Genomic DNA, 14,598 nt, shown 5'->3' on the forward strand with positions numbered 1-14,598 from the left:
CTCTCTGTTCCTTCACTGTCCGCTCTGTTCCTTCACTGTCCTCTCTGTTCGTTTACGCTCTGTTCCTTCACTGTCCTCTCTGTTCCTTCACTGTCCTCTCTGTTCCTTCACTGTCCGCTCTGTTCCTTTTACTATCCGCTCTGTTCCTTTATGTTCTATTCCTTTTACTGTCCTCTCTGTTCCTTTATGTTCTATTCCTTTTACTGTCCTCTCTGTTCCTTCACTATCCTCTCTGTTCGTTTACGCTCTGTTCCTTCACTGTCCTCTCTGTTCCTTTTACTATCCGCTCTGTTCCTTTATGTTCTATTCCTTTTACTGTCCTCTCTGTTCCTTCACTATCCTCTCTGTTCGTTTACGCTCTGTTCCTTCACTGTCCTCTCTGTTCCTTTTACTATCCGCTCTGTTCCTTTATGTTCTATTCCTTTTACTGTCCTCTCTGTTCCTTCACTATCCTCTCTGTTCGTTTACGCTCTGTTCCTTTACTGTCCTCTCTGTTCCTTCACTGTCCTCTCTGTTCGTTCACTGTCCTCTCTGTTCGTTTATGCTCTGTTCCTTCACTGTCCTCTTTGTTCGTTCACTGTCCTCTCTGTTCGTTTATGCTCTGTTCCTTCACTGTCCTCTCTGTTCCTTTACTATCCTCTCTGTTCGTTTACGCTCTGTTCCTTCACTGTCCTCTCTGTTCCTTCACTGTCCTCTCTGTTCCTTCACTGTCCTCTCTGTTCCTTTACTATCCTCTCTGTTCGTTTACGCTCTGTTCCTTCACTGTCCTCTCTGTTCGTTTACGCTGTGTTCCTTCACTATCCTCTCTGTTCGTTTACGCTCTGTTCCTTCACTGTCCTCTCTGTTCCTTCAGTCCTCTCTGTTCGTTTACGCTGTGTTCCTTCACTGTCCTCTCTGTTCCTTCACTATCCTCTGTTTGTTTACGCTCTGTTCCTTTACTATCTGCTCTGTTCCTTCACTGTCCTCTCTGTTCCTTCACTATCCTCTGTTCGTTTACGCTCTGTTCCTTTACTATTCTCTCTGTTCCTTTACTATCCTCTCTGTTCGTTTACGCTCTGTTCCTTTACTATCTGCTCTGTTCCTTTGTTCTATTCCTTTTACTGTCCTCTGTTCCTTCACTGTCCTCTCTGTTCCTTTACTATCCATTCTGTTCCTTCACTGTCCTCTCTGTTCCTTCACTGTCTGCTCTGTTCCTTTACGTTGTCTGTGAAGGTTCTCGGTCATCCAGGTCATCGTAAACAGGAGGTGCTAAAGAAGGCAACCGGACTTGCTTGAAATACTTCAAAGTGTTTCGCCTCTCATCTGAAAGGCTTCTTCAATTCTGTCTGACTCGTGGGGACTTCAGTTCTGTCTTCAGACTTCAGTTCTGTCTCACTCCCCACGAATCAGACAGAACTGAAGAGGCCTTTCGGATGAGAGGCGAAACGCCTTCGAGTATTTCAAGCAAGTCCGGTTGCCTTCTTTAGCACCTTCTGTTCCTTTAGTCCATACCTTTTGCTTTACATTTGTTTGTTCCGTTCAGTTCCTTTACAGTTCGTTCCTTTTCCATTTCATTTCCTTTCCCTTTGTCCTAAAATCCGCCACCTGATCCTGATTGGAGAAGAGGACGTTCTGTGTTTACCTTGTAGTGACCTCGGCTCTGCATGTGGAGCTTTTTAAAGGTGACCTGATTAGCCACTGTTCCACCTGGACCTCATTAGGGAAAAGTCCAGCCAATGACCTTTCGTGTGATTGGCAAGTCGCAGTGTCTCGGTGCACGAGCTGAATCACTGCTCATTCCCTTTTAAACTAATCAAATACTTTTCTGTGAAGGAGCACAACCTCTGGGTGTGGAAATGTTTTTGTTCCCTCGGTATTAATATTAACACGTGATACGATCTTGTTGCCATTTGAGATGAGGGCATGTAGGTCAGAGGGAGTTTATCTGATGACCTACATCTTTAATAGACCTGTGCATGCTGAACGTCAGAAACCCTGATTAATTACTGCAGCGCAAACCAAAGCGCTGTCGGATTCTTGGTTCTGATTGGTCAGAAGGTTGGTTCGGTGTCTGGGGAAATGATGGGTTGATTCGTCTGAGTGCGTTATCGTTTCTATGGTAACGACTTACACAGGGACTTGTCTGGTTGACGCTTCAGTTAAGAAAATGTATAATTGTTGATATGGTGACTATTTCTGTTTATTTTTATTTGGAAGGAGTTTCCAGTGTCGGTGCTTTGAATCAGTCAGAAGTAAAGCTGTAGGTTTTTCGGGACACTTTACGCACTTGAGTTTTTTTCCGAAGAGGGGAAACAAAACTGTTTACCGCTGCTTTAAAGCTAGACGGCCTTTCGATTTCATAACATCTGTGAAGTTTAGTTCGCTCTGAAATGTGGTCATTGTGAGATGTTTATTTCTGTAATATCTCACAAAATCTCAGGCCATTCTGTGGCTGGGAAGTGATTTAATTTGAGGGGATTAAAGCAAATTATGTGCATGAAATCGCTCGCTTTGCGCAGTCAAGCAGATAGATGAAGCCCGTCTGCGCATGCGCAGGTTTACCTTTGAGCGTGCGCTGACAGTTCCATCATTCTGTTGCTAAACGAACAGCTGATCACACCGAGGTGCTCGCTGACCACTGATATTTATTAGTTTGGTCCTGCGTTTCCTTTCCTTCGTATATAACATAACGTCTTTTCTTCTCGCTTTCTTTCCGTTACTGTAGTCGGTCTTTCACGTTTCAATCGCACACTCGCGTCCTCCGTTTTTCTCTCCTGTTTCAAATTTGTATCCCGCAATGCCTTCGAACAGGGAAAGCCCACCGTGTGATGTAGTATCTTGTATTGCGGCATGGTGAAGCAGGAAAAAATAGCAGAGAATTTCAGGCCATGTGGCTCTAAATTCATTAATTGTAACAAATAAAATTGGAAGTCTGTGGTTCAAATTCAGTAGCTTTTGGTCCACTAAACAAAAATATTTAGGTGTCGGGGGGGGGCTTTTTTTTTTTATGACCTGCACTTGAAAAATCTGAAAGGCGGTCTAGCTTTAAGTGATAACAGGAACGAACTTGTGCCAAGGACTTCACACAACTATAAATGGATAAAAAGGTTAAATATGAGTACAAATTGCTGTGGTGTGTTTGCACTGCTTTTCATCCTGAAATGGCGCTCATAAATCCAAACCTGCTTCAGGTTGACGTTCCTGTTTTGCCCAGGTAAGGTTTTGGCATCTTGTGCCATCCTAAGTGTGCTTGATGATTTAGCTAACAAGCCCAAGCTGTGAGTCAGTTCATTAGGCTAAGATAAGGGAACCCAATAAACATAAACTCATTAGGCTCTTAATGAGCTGTTTTTTTTTTTTTTAATAAAACGCTTTGAGTTTTCTCAACACGGATAGGCTTCAGTAGGTCCTGTGTTTTCTTTCTGCTGCTGCTGCGTGCGCATGCTCTCTGCCCCTGAAAGGGAGACAAAAGGCTGCCAAGGTCAGGCCTGAGCGCAGGATGAAGGACGCTGTATTGATTCAGCTCTGTCTGTAACAGGAGAGAGAAAGAGCGAGGGATACTGAGGGAGCTCGCAGGATCATTACGGCAACTGTGGCACAAATGTTGATCCTACTGTAATCAAAGACCTCAAGCTCCCCCTGCGCCCTTCCCGCAAACAACCTCGTCGCTTTGCTTGAAGCCTAATTAGCACTATTTGCAGTAATGGCCTTACGGCTAAATGGACACTGTCTTATTAGGACGACTCTAATGACCCTGCAGTGTCCGTCTCAGATGCAATCTGTTGTTCTGGTTCATTCGTTTGGTGCTGCTTTTTCATTTACATGCAGCATTAATTAGCCTACATGGCTAAGGTGAACGGATAAAATAAGCTCTTCATGCTGTGGAGTTGGTTTTTTTTTTCCTTCTTTTTGTCGTTTCAGGTGTTTGTACAGTAAAGCTCTTTTGCATCAACACAGCAGGAGTGTTGGAGATGAACAGTGCTTGGGCAACTTGTGGAAAGTTTAAGGTCTGTAGCTCCACCAGCAGGTAAACTCGGGGTACTGCAGGGTCTTTTGTGATCAGAGGTCGACCTGAACGGCCCCACTGCAGTGCAGTACAGTGCGTCGTATCTTTAACCCTTACAAACAGTGCTGTGTATCGTATTCAGTCTGGAACGCAAACGAGTATGGGATATGGATATGATCGACTTATTTGGGCTGAAGGTGTTGATGATGTGACAAGTTTAATCTTTAATCTGTAAAGCATTGAGATTTTTTTTTTTACAGAAAGAAAATGCCATATAAATAAAGACTTCTTATGATTAGTCATAAATATTCTCAAGCATGAGATGATGGACTTGAAACAAAACAGAAAACTAGATAGAGACTGCGACTGAAGTCACAGTAATTTGCACTAGCTGACCTTTGTCAACTGAAGGTCAAGGTGAAGGTCATTTTGCTGAACAAAATAAAAAAAACTGGTTGAAAACATCAAGAAAATTGACAGAGTTAGAAGTGATTGAAAAAGCCCGTTTTTCACAGATCATTCCAGATCAGTGATCCAGATCAGCACCAAAAGTCACAGCAGTGTAATTCAGCCCAGAGGTATTCTTCATGTGAAATTTGGTGATGATTGGCTGAAAACTGATGGAGAAATAGCGTCCTAAAAAAGGTTAGGAAAATAATGATATTAAGAAGAAGAATAAGTAAGTCGAAAAATCCTGAGCGAGACTAACAATTTGCTCCGCTGCTGCTGCTCACACAAATAAGATAAAAAAAAAATTAAGCCTCATTCATGATGAATTTTCATCTTTATGGTTCATTGCAGGTCAAAAATCTCAAAATGCCCTCTAAAAATCAAAAGACTAAAGAAGCTTATTGTAATTTTTAGCACCCTCTGTTGCATGTGTGGTGAATTGCAGCCAAAATGAGCACCGCACAGTACAGTATATGTGCATTATTTCAGGACTTGATTTGTATTTTATCTTTTAAATCTTGAGATAAAAATACAAATCCCTTATCACTGGTAGATTTTTAGTTCGAATCCCAACAATGCCACAGCCATCCATCATCCATAGCCGGAAGCCATGAGAGCAAAATTGGCCGTGCTCTCAGGATAGGAGGGACGGCGTATGACATACTTTTTCTTCTGTGTCAGTCACAGAGACAACAGCCAATCGTAGGTGTCTAAACTAATATATGTAGAAGACGGTAGATAGCGCTTTTGTAATGTGTTAGGCTGTGAACAGACGAGGAGATCTGGTTGGGACACTGTTAGAAATAGGGGTACAGTAGGAGTCCATTTCTATCCCCCAAGGTACAATCTACACTAAATGTACCCCCAGGGCACATTATTGGTCCTTACGGTAACTAGGGACAAAAAGGTACTATATGTATCTAAAAGGTACAAATAAGTACCTTTGAGGGTACTGAACCAGTACCCTTGAAGGTACTGTTGTACCCCTAAAGGTACAATAATGTACTTTATTTTCCGAGAGTGTAGTTGTTGGGACAGTTAGTGAAAGAGTTGGGTAGTGGGTGGGAATTGGCCACGACCAAATTGAGAATTGAGGAGAAAATGTGGGGGAGAAACAAATACCCTGAACCTCTAAAGCGGTCTGTTGCGTATTTTTAAAGAACTAACAACTACATTTAAATCAACCTTCCTTATTTGTGTGCGCTGCTTTGAAAACTGTCTTGGTCTTTGACCCATAAATAAATATCAAACTTTTTTCCTTGATCTTTTTGATATCTTGGGCACTAACAAAGGCTCCAAGCTTCGACTGAAGCCTTCTAACTAAAAAGGATTGAAATGTTCCTCTCCACATCTTCAGCATCAACAGACTTCGCCTCTATTTACATAGCAAAGCCAGAAGAAGGGCCGTGTGTGTGCCTCCATACAGGGTAAAGCCTCGGATCTGCGCCCCTGCGTGCGAACTTGAACTGACGTGACCCAGCGATGATGAATGAAAAAGATCACCTTTCACTCGCTGACTCTTTCTCCTTACCAGGGCTGGGCTTTGGCGCTTCATAGCTCTTTCCCTTTCCATTAGCTGTATAAACAGATGAGGACATGGCAGTAAGTCACATCCTGCAGTGTCATGCTGCATTTCTCCGTGTTTTCTTCCTTAAGCTGAAAGAGAAAAGCTGTGCGCTCAGACCGGAGATTGTACCACCGCTGGGCTCTTAATTTAGACTGCACTACTGTCCCCCATGGCCTGGAATGTCCCCTCTGACCTTCCTATCTGAAAGGAGCTATTCTGGACGCAGACGAGGGGCCTCGCATGATTTATCGGAAGTACAAATGGGCCGGTGAAAATGGCTTGGCTCGAAGGAGTGCCATTAGTTTTGAGGATAAAGAAGCCACAGGGGGATATTTTACCTCGATGGAAACCCTTTACCTGACTACATTGACCTCTCGTGGGCGTTGTAAATTACACCTCTTCAGTGGTGAGGGATTTGGTTTAGCTTGTGGGGTTGTGTTTAGCACAGAGCTTTGTGCATTTTGTAGAGTAATTAAATGCAATCATTAATGAACAGTGTCGAGTATAATTCCTAACATGGGCTCGGTTTTAAAATGTGGACATGGTTGCCATTGCTTGTCTTATTTAAAGCTGTATTTTTATTCAATGTAGAGTTTTCTCATGGGTTGTCGAGTTGAAGAGACAATTGATCCCAAATTAAAAAGGATTATTTTTCCCCATTGTGAGAAACATTCTTGAACAACCACATCATTTTTTGGAATAATGGAAGAATATAGCTACAAATTATTTTATTGGATTACCCCATCCACCCCCCCATTTTCTCCGCAATTTGGTCTTGGCCAATTCCCACCAACCAACTAACCACCTCCAATCACACAGCAGCTACCATCCATGGAGGATCACGGCTCCCGATTCTTGTAAAGCCAACAATCCAAGATGTCCATTCAAACTGCTACTCTTGCTCCATCACAGGACAACGTAACACACTTGGAGGAATGCTGCGATTGATGACCAGATCATCATCGAGATTCAAATTTGGAATCGACTAACAATATTGTGAATTCCTTGTGATGGACTGGCTCCCAGGGTAGGGTATCCGGGATATATTCCCACCTCATGCCCAGAGATCCCAGGATACACTCAAGAATTGTGGCAGTAATGACCTGGGGGGATTGTTACAGTACGTAGATCTGGCAACCCTGGACACTGAAACCAAGAGTGAAAGACTTTAGCTGACACATGCACACACACAACATAGTGGAAAGCTGAAATCAAATGTTAACACAACCCCTTTGGATCAAACAGCACATCAGCGTAGTGTGTTGCTAAGCTGTAGTGTCAGAGAGCAGCTCAGTTTTAGTTGGTAAATCTGTAATGCCAACTTCTCTCTCTCTGTCTCTGTGTTTGATTGAGCCTTGCGTGAAAACCAGACTAACCCTGCACTCAAGCAATTAGCCCCCTTCACCGCATCACTCTGACTGCCAATTTGTCCGCCATAGAACATGACGCAGAGCGCCGTTGGCACGCACCCAAAATGCTAATGGAATTGCCAGAGCATTTTGTTTCCCTTCGAGTAACCGTGGACGGTGTGCGCCGGCAAAAACCCTGTTAGGCCCCGGTAATTGAGTGTATTTTATTGCTAGTGCAACGATGAATAACTGACACCTCTGGCATCCTTACAGCAGAGGAAAAAAAACTGGTAGACTGAGTATCTGTGTGCGAGACAAGGATGGAACGGATATCACAAATATACTGCTTCCAGCTTTAAATTATAGTGAGGATCATATCAAATGCTGTTTACACCACATCACTGCCACATGATTGATCAGAAGGTCGTTTAGTTTTCCTGAACACAAAGATCTAGATCACAGTTTTTTTCTGGTTGCAGAGTTTATATTTAAAGGAGATACGGAGAACCATGGCCTCGCTTTTTGTTTATAAATGCCTTGAGACCTCAAGAATGGCACAGGAATAGTTTTAAGCGTTAACAATAAATCTAATATAGTAATTTTTACAATTAAAGTGGTGATTATAGGTAGCGGTCTGAGTGAATGACCTTGACATCTGTGACGTCACCGCAGGAAGGCTATCGGTCTCATCGCCATTTCTGCTATACTACAACAGAGCTGACTGCAACTTTGAGCTTCCATTTTGAGCTAATTTATCGTGATGCCACGTAGATGTGTTGCTAGCAGGTGCAGCAACACGACAGGAGGTGGATTTACGTTGCATTCATGGCCCAAGAATGTTCAAACTGCAAAGATTTGGATGCATTTTGTGAGAAATTCATGGGCATAATTGGGCACCTATGAAGTGGTCTGTCCTCTGCTCGGCACAATTAAAGGAAAAGAAAACTACAAGAAAAGGAAAGTAAGTTGAGTTGCACCAGTTCTACTGGAGTGTGAGCCGAGGGTTGTTGCTAAAAACTGGAATGGGACGGGATGTGACCTCCCCGCGGTTGTTGCTAAAACCGGTGACGTCCCATCCCGGGTTTTAGTAATTGCCTGAGCTGAGCAGTAATGGCGGAGTACTCAGTATGGAGAGAATGAGTGGACCAGCCATCTGATTTCTCCGCTGGATATGCTCGGCTCCGCAGCAATATCTCGCCCTTACGTGGAAGAAGCAAATGAACGGAGAACTGAACAAACAACTGAAAGTCAGATTGTTTTGAAACAATCGGCCACAAGGTCGGCCTTCAAGAAACGAGAACACAGACGGGTAAGCTGCGACTCTTATTTGGATACAAAACAACAAAAACAACACATTTTGTTTACCTGCATTTAGATGAATACATGTAACTTGTATTGTGTGGTTAAGTTAGCGGTATAAGATTATTTAATTTGCTTCGGAATGTGATTGTCTCAGTTCATCTGATTATTTAATTAGCCTTTTACGTTTTATCAGTGAAAATGCATGCATGTACATGTATGTTGCATAAGTTATAACACCCATCCTGTTTTAATGAGAGTCAACCCACAATCAATGGAGTCAAATCAGTCTTAGTTGAGCAAGTCGGTAACGGTATTTCTTAATTTCACCATAAATGTTTATTTATATGACTTTGGTCTATAGCTATCAAAGGCCTCAGCCTTAAAACCGGTTCCTGCTGTGATATCACGCACTCAGGGCTGGCTGGCTCAGCGGGGCAGCTCAAATGCCAACTTTGCGGTCGATTTTAACTCTCAAATATATATATATTTTTTCCCATTTATGCAGCATACAAGAGTCAAGGCTGGAGATACTATCCACTCAGAAATGTATTTAAAAATACAGGTTCTGCGTATCTCCTTTAAGTACTCGTCCTAATACGTTATTGTTTATTGCATTACATTAATGGCATTTAGCAGACGCTCTTATCAACATACCCAGAGCAGCCTGGGGACCAATTGGAGGTCAGGTGCCTTGCTGAAGGGCACTTCAGCCATTCCTGCTGGTCCAGGGAATCAAACCAGTGACCTTTTGGTCCCAAAGCTGCGCCTCTAACCTTCAGTCCATGGCTTCATACTAACAACTTGCACAGGGTCCTGTTTGGTGGACGCATCACATACACATCTCATCTCATTATCTCTAGCCGCTTTATCCTGTCCTATAGGGCCGCAGGCAAGCTGGAGCCTATCCCAGCTGACTACGGGCGAAAGGCGGGGTACACCCTGGACAAGTCGCCAGGTCATCACAGGGCTGACACATAGACACAGACAACCATTCACACTCACATTCACACCTACGGTCAATTTAGAGTCACCAGTTAACCTAACCTGCATGTCTTTGGACTGTGGGGGAAACCGGAGCACCCGGAGGAAACCCTCGCCGGCCACGGGGCTCGAACCCAGACCTTCTTGCTGTGAGGCGACAGCGCTAACCACTACACCACCGTGCCGCCTCACATACACATATATTTTGAAAAAGTATGTAATTGTTGACATGGTGACTTTTCTGGAAGGAGATGAAGGAGTCTCCAGTGTCACTGCTTTGTAACAGTCAGAGGTAAAGTGGTAACTTTAGAGGTACTGCACACTTAAATGTGTTTTTGAGCTGTAGACTAAATGATATTACTGTACTGTGATGAAACACTTCAATGCTGGTGTTAATATTGATATTTTTATTCAAAACAATTATAGAAATCGGGATTTTATGGGTTGAAAATGGCTCAAAGCAGCATCTATTGGTTAAAATCATCTTGAACCTTGCAGCGTTGATACTGATGTAGAGTTGACCGTTTGGTACTTCTCTACGTCATGAAATTTTTATTTAAAAAAAAAAAAGCATGATCATGCCCTCTAAACAGAGGTGGGCGGGGCAGTCTACCTTCCCCAGCCCTGATCAGTCAAACATTAAAACCACTAACAGGTGATGTGATTAACATCAGTTACCTCATTACAGTGGGACCTGTCAAGGGGTGGCTGGGATATATTGGGGAGCAAGTCCTTGATGTCAGTTCTTGAAGTTGACATGTTGGAAGCAGGAAAAACGGGCAAGCGTAAGGATCCGAGTGACTTTAACAAGGGCCAAATTGTGATGGCTAGATGACTGGGTCTGAGCATCTCCAAAATGGTACATCTTGTGGGGTGTTCCCGGTATGCAGTGGTTAGTACCTACCAAAAGTGGTTCCAGGAAAGACAACCGGTGACAGGGTCATGGGTGTCGAAGTCTCATTGATTCGCATGGGGCACGAAGGCTAGCCCATATGGTCCAATCCCACATTAGAGCCATTGTAGCACAAACTGCTGAAAAAGTTAATGTTGGCTATGATGGAAAGGAGTCAGAACACACAGTGCACCACAGCTTGTTGCGTATCGTCTAGGGCTGTGTAGCCACAGACTAGTCAGAGTACCCTTCCTGCTGACCCCTGTCCACCAACGAAAGCACCTACAATGGACATGTGAGCATCGGAAATATACCACGGAGCAATGGAAGAAGGTGGCCTGGTCTGATGAATCTCCTTTGCTTTTACATCGTGTGGATGGACAGATGTGTGTGCGTCGCTTACCTGGAGAAGAGATGGCACTAGGATGCACTATGGGAAAAAGGCAAGCTGGTTTTTGAAGCAGATTTGAAACAAAGGTTATCTTTATCCTTTATTCGCTAAGGATTATTATTATATGGCATAAGCTACTATCGGTAAATTGGTTCCTTGGTGGACAGCATTTTCCCGTAATGCCCGTGGGCGATTACGGACTTTCTTTCCAAGGCGCCAGCTTTCAATGTTGCAGAAAACAAATAAAATGACAACCCCCCCCCAAACGATTAATTGGAAATCAAAACACAAGAGTCACTGAATTATTCAAGAAATGAGCAATGAAGAGCGTTCAGAAACCGCTAATTGCTAACAGGAATTCAGTTTTGAAACCGCTAACTGCTTATTCTGCATGTGTAACTCAACCGGGTTACAAATATGACATGACTGAAAGCAGCGTCACGCCTCATTATAATGACCGTCGATTTTAATCTTAGAAATAAAAAAAAAGCCGTATAATAAACTCCTTATTAACCTCGCTTGCTTGGTCCTTACAGGAACATTATCGGCTTGGTCAAGACCTCGGTTTGATATTTTCCCGTAAAGACCTCGCACTTAGTTAATAAGTAGTTAATATTAATAGAGTTCTCTCCAATTTACACCTGTAAATATTCATATTAAAGCCCTAGTGCACCCTCCCTGGGCATTTCTAGGCCTTCTGAAGAGAGCAACATATTAGTTTTGCTTAATATATTGTGCTTCGAGTCCCTAAAATACTACATCCTTATAAATTTGATCAATAAATACGAGCAAAAATACTACTCCTGATATAGCTAGCTATCCATTTATCGATCCATTATCTCTAACCGCTTGTCCTGTGCAGGGTCACGGGCAAACTAGAGCCTATCTTTGCTGACTATGGGTGAGAGGCGGGGTACACCCTGGACAAGTCGCCAGGTTATCGCAGGGCTTATAGCGAGCTAGTGTTAATGAAATAAAAAACAAAACAAAAACATAGCTAGCTAACAGTTTCTTTTCTTCTTGATCCTTTGAGTAATGCCAGATGGTATATCCACAACCTGAGGTCATTTCCTCTTCTAACTTTTAAATTAATTGAATTCTTTACCCAGTGTTTTATCCTGGTCATGGATTTTGGTGGATCTGGAAACTATCCCACTGGAACATTGTTTGTTAGGCAGGAATCCCAGGATGTTACATGAACAGTACGAAACGTCTTGTGCAGTTTATACAGGGTTATAACTTGTAGCTCCAGTGCAAAACTGAAAAAGCAAACCTTCAACACCAAACATCTCATCTCATCTCATTATCTCTAGCCGCTTTATCCTGTTCTACAGGGTCGCAGGCAAGCTGGAGCCTATTCCAGCTGACTACGGGCGAAAGGCGGGGTACACCCTGGACAAGTCGCCAGGTCATCACAGGGCTGACACATAGACACAGACAACCATTCACACTCACATTCACACCTACGGTCAATTTAGAGTCACCAGTTAACCTAACCTGCATGTCTTTGGACTGTGGGGGAAACCGGAGCACCCAGAGGAAACCCACGCGGACACGGGGAGAACATGCAAACTCCGCACAGAAAGGCCCTCGCCGGCCACGGGGCTCGAACCCAGGACCTTCTTGCTGTGAGGTGACAGCGCTAACCACTATACCACCGTGCCGCCCCAACACCAAATATGTCTCGGCTAATCGTTTGCTTTATTCCGAGTTGAAATACAACGTAACATCAAAAACACGTAAACATAAGATGATGACAATCATTGCAATAAGCATCTAATAGGATGTAATTATCACCTGAATCACTGTGAATTTGGATTCATTTTACAAAATGGCTTCCGTCATTATTCAACAGATTATAGAACGGCACTTGATCCAGCATATTCTATTATTCTGCATTTTATTCTTTGTTTATTTTTGGTGCTACAACAGTTAAAATATGAAGCCAAGAGATGTTATGAATCATCATATGATGCTCAGGATGTATTTGATCATGCTTTTACTTTCTCGAATTCAAGCTAGACCGCCTTTCAGATTTTTCAAGTATAGGTCATGAAAAGAATTTTCCCCGATGCCCAGTTATTTTTGTTTAGTAGACCAAAAGCTACTGAATTCGAGTCACAGACTTCCAATTTTATTTGTTTTTTTTTTTAAATGGAACAATTAATGAATTTAGAGCCATGTGGCCCTAAATTCTCCGCTATTTTTTCCTGCTTCACCATGACCCAATACAAGATACTACATCACGTGGTGGGCTTTCTCCGTTCAAAGGCATTGTGGGATACAAATTTGAAACAGGAGAGAAAAATGGAGGACGTGAATGAAACGTCAAAGACCGACTACAGTAACGGAACGCGAGAGGAAAAAACGTTATGTTGTATACGAAGGAAAGGAAACACAGGACCAAACTAATAAATATTGGTGCTCAGCGAGCACCTCGGTGTGATCAGCTGTTCGTTTAGCGACAGAATGATGGAACTGTCGGTGCACGGTCAAAGGTAAACCTGTAGATGGCAGTAATGCAACACTGTGGATGCCAGCTGCTGTAAAACCCAAAAGAAGACGACGACCATGAATTGGTAAACCTGTGCATGTGCACACGGACTTCCTCTGTCTGCTTGACAGCCCAAACCGAGCAATTTCATGCGCATTATTTGCTCGGGGATCCCCTCAAATAACTTCCCAGCCACAGAATGGTCTGGTTACCTCGCCTGCGACGGAGTAAGTGGGGTGAGGTATTGTAATCAGTGCGGTTTGTCTGTGTGTCTGTCTGTTAACAATCTAGCGTCTAGACGGTTGCACTGATTGACTTCAAATTTTCCAGGTAGGTACGCAATGGTCCATAGATTACCTGATTAAATTTTGGGGGTAATCAGGTCAAGGTAAAGTCCAAGGTCACCGGAAAGGTCAACCTTTGGGTCAAAATAACATATTTTCCATTATAACTCAAGCATGGTTGCTGATAAACAGATGTTTACTATTATGTACATATAGAAACTCCCATATGGCCTGTGATTTGGCACCAGGAGCTTTGACCTTCAGTGACCTTGAAAGGTCAAACTCAAGGTCACGGATTTTCAGAGGGCTGCAACTTGAAAACGGTTGATGGTAGACAGATATTTACCATTATCAACTTATAGGAAGTGCCATATGGGCTTTCATTTGGCATGATGATCTGTGACCTTAAAAGGTCAAACTGAAGGTCATAGGTTTTTAAAGGGCTATAACTTGAAAATGGTTCATGATAGCCAGTCTAGCGGTTAGGATTCCTGGTTTTCACCCAGGCGGCCCGGGTTCAACTCCTAGTATGGGAAAAACATGTTGGGCGGCACGGTGGTGTAGTGGTTAGCACGGTTGCCTCACAGCAAGAAGGTTCCGGGTTCGAACCCAGTGGCCGGCAAGGGCCTTTCTGTGTGGGGTTTGCATGTTCTCCCCGTGTCTGCGTGGGTTTCCTCGGGGTGCTCTGGTTTCCCCCACAGTCCAAAGACATGCAGGTTAGGCTAACGTGGGGCGGCCTTGGGCTGAGGTGCCCTTGAACAAGGTACCTAACCCCTGACTGCTCCCTGGGCGCTCTAGTGTGGCTGCCCACTGCTCTGGGTGTGTGTGTGTGTGTTCACTGCTTCAGATGGGTTAAATGCAGAGGATGAATTTCACTGTGCTTGAAGTGTACATGTGACCAAA

This window comes from Neoarius graeffei, chromosome 7 (assembly GCF_027579695.1).
Source record: "Neoarius graeffei isolate fNeoGra1 chromosome 7, fNeoGra1.pri, whole genome shotgun sequence".
NCBI classification, from domain to species: domain Eukaryota; kingdom Metazoa; phylum Chordata; class Actinopteri; order Siluriformes; family Ariidae; genus Neoarius; species Neoarius graeffei.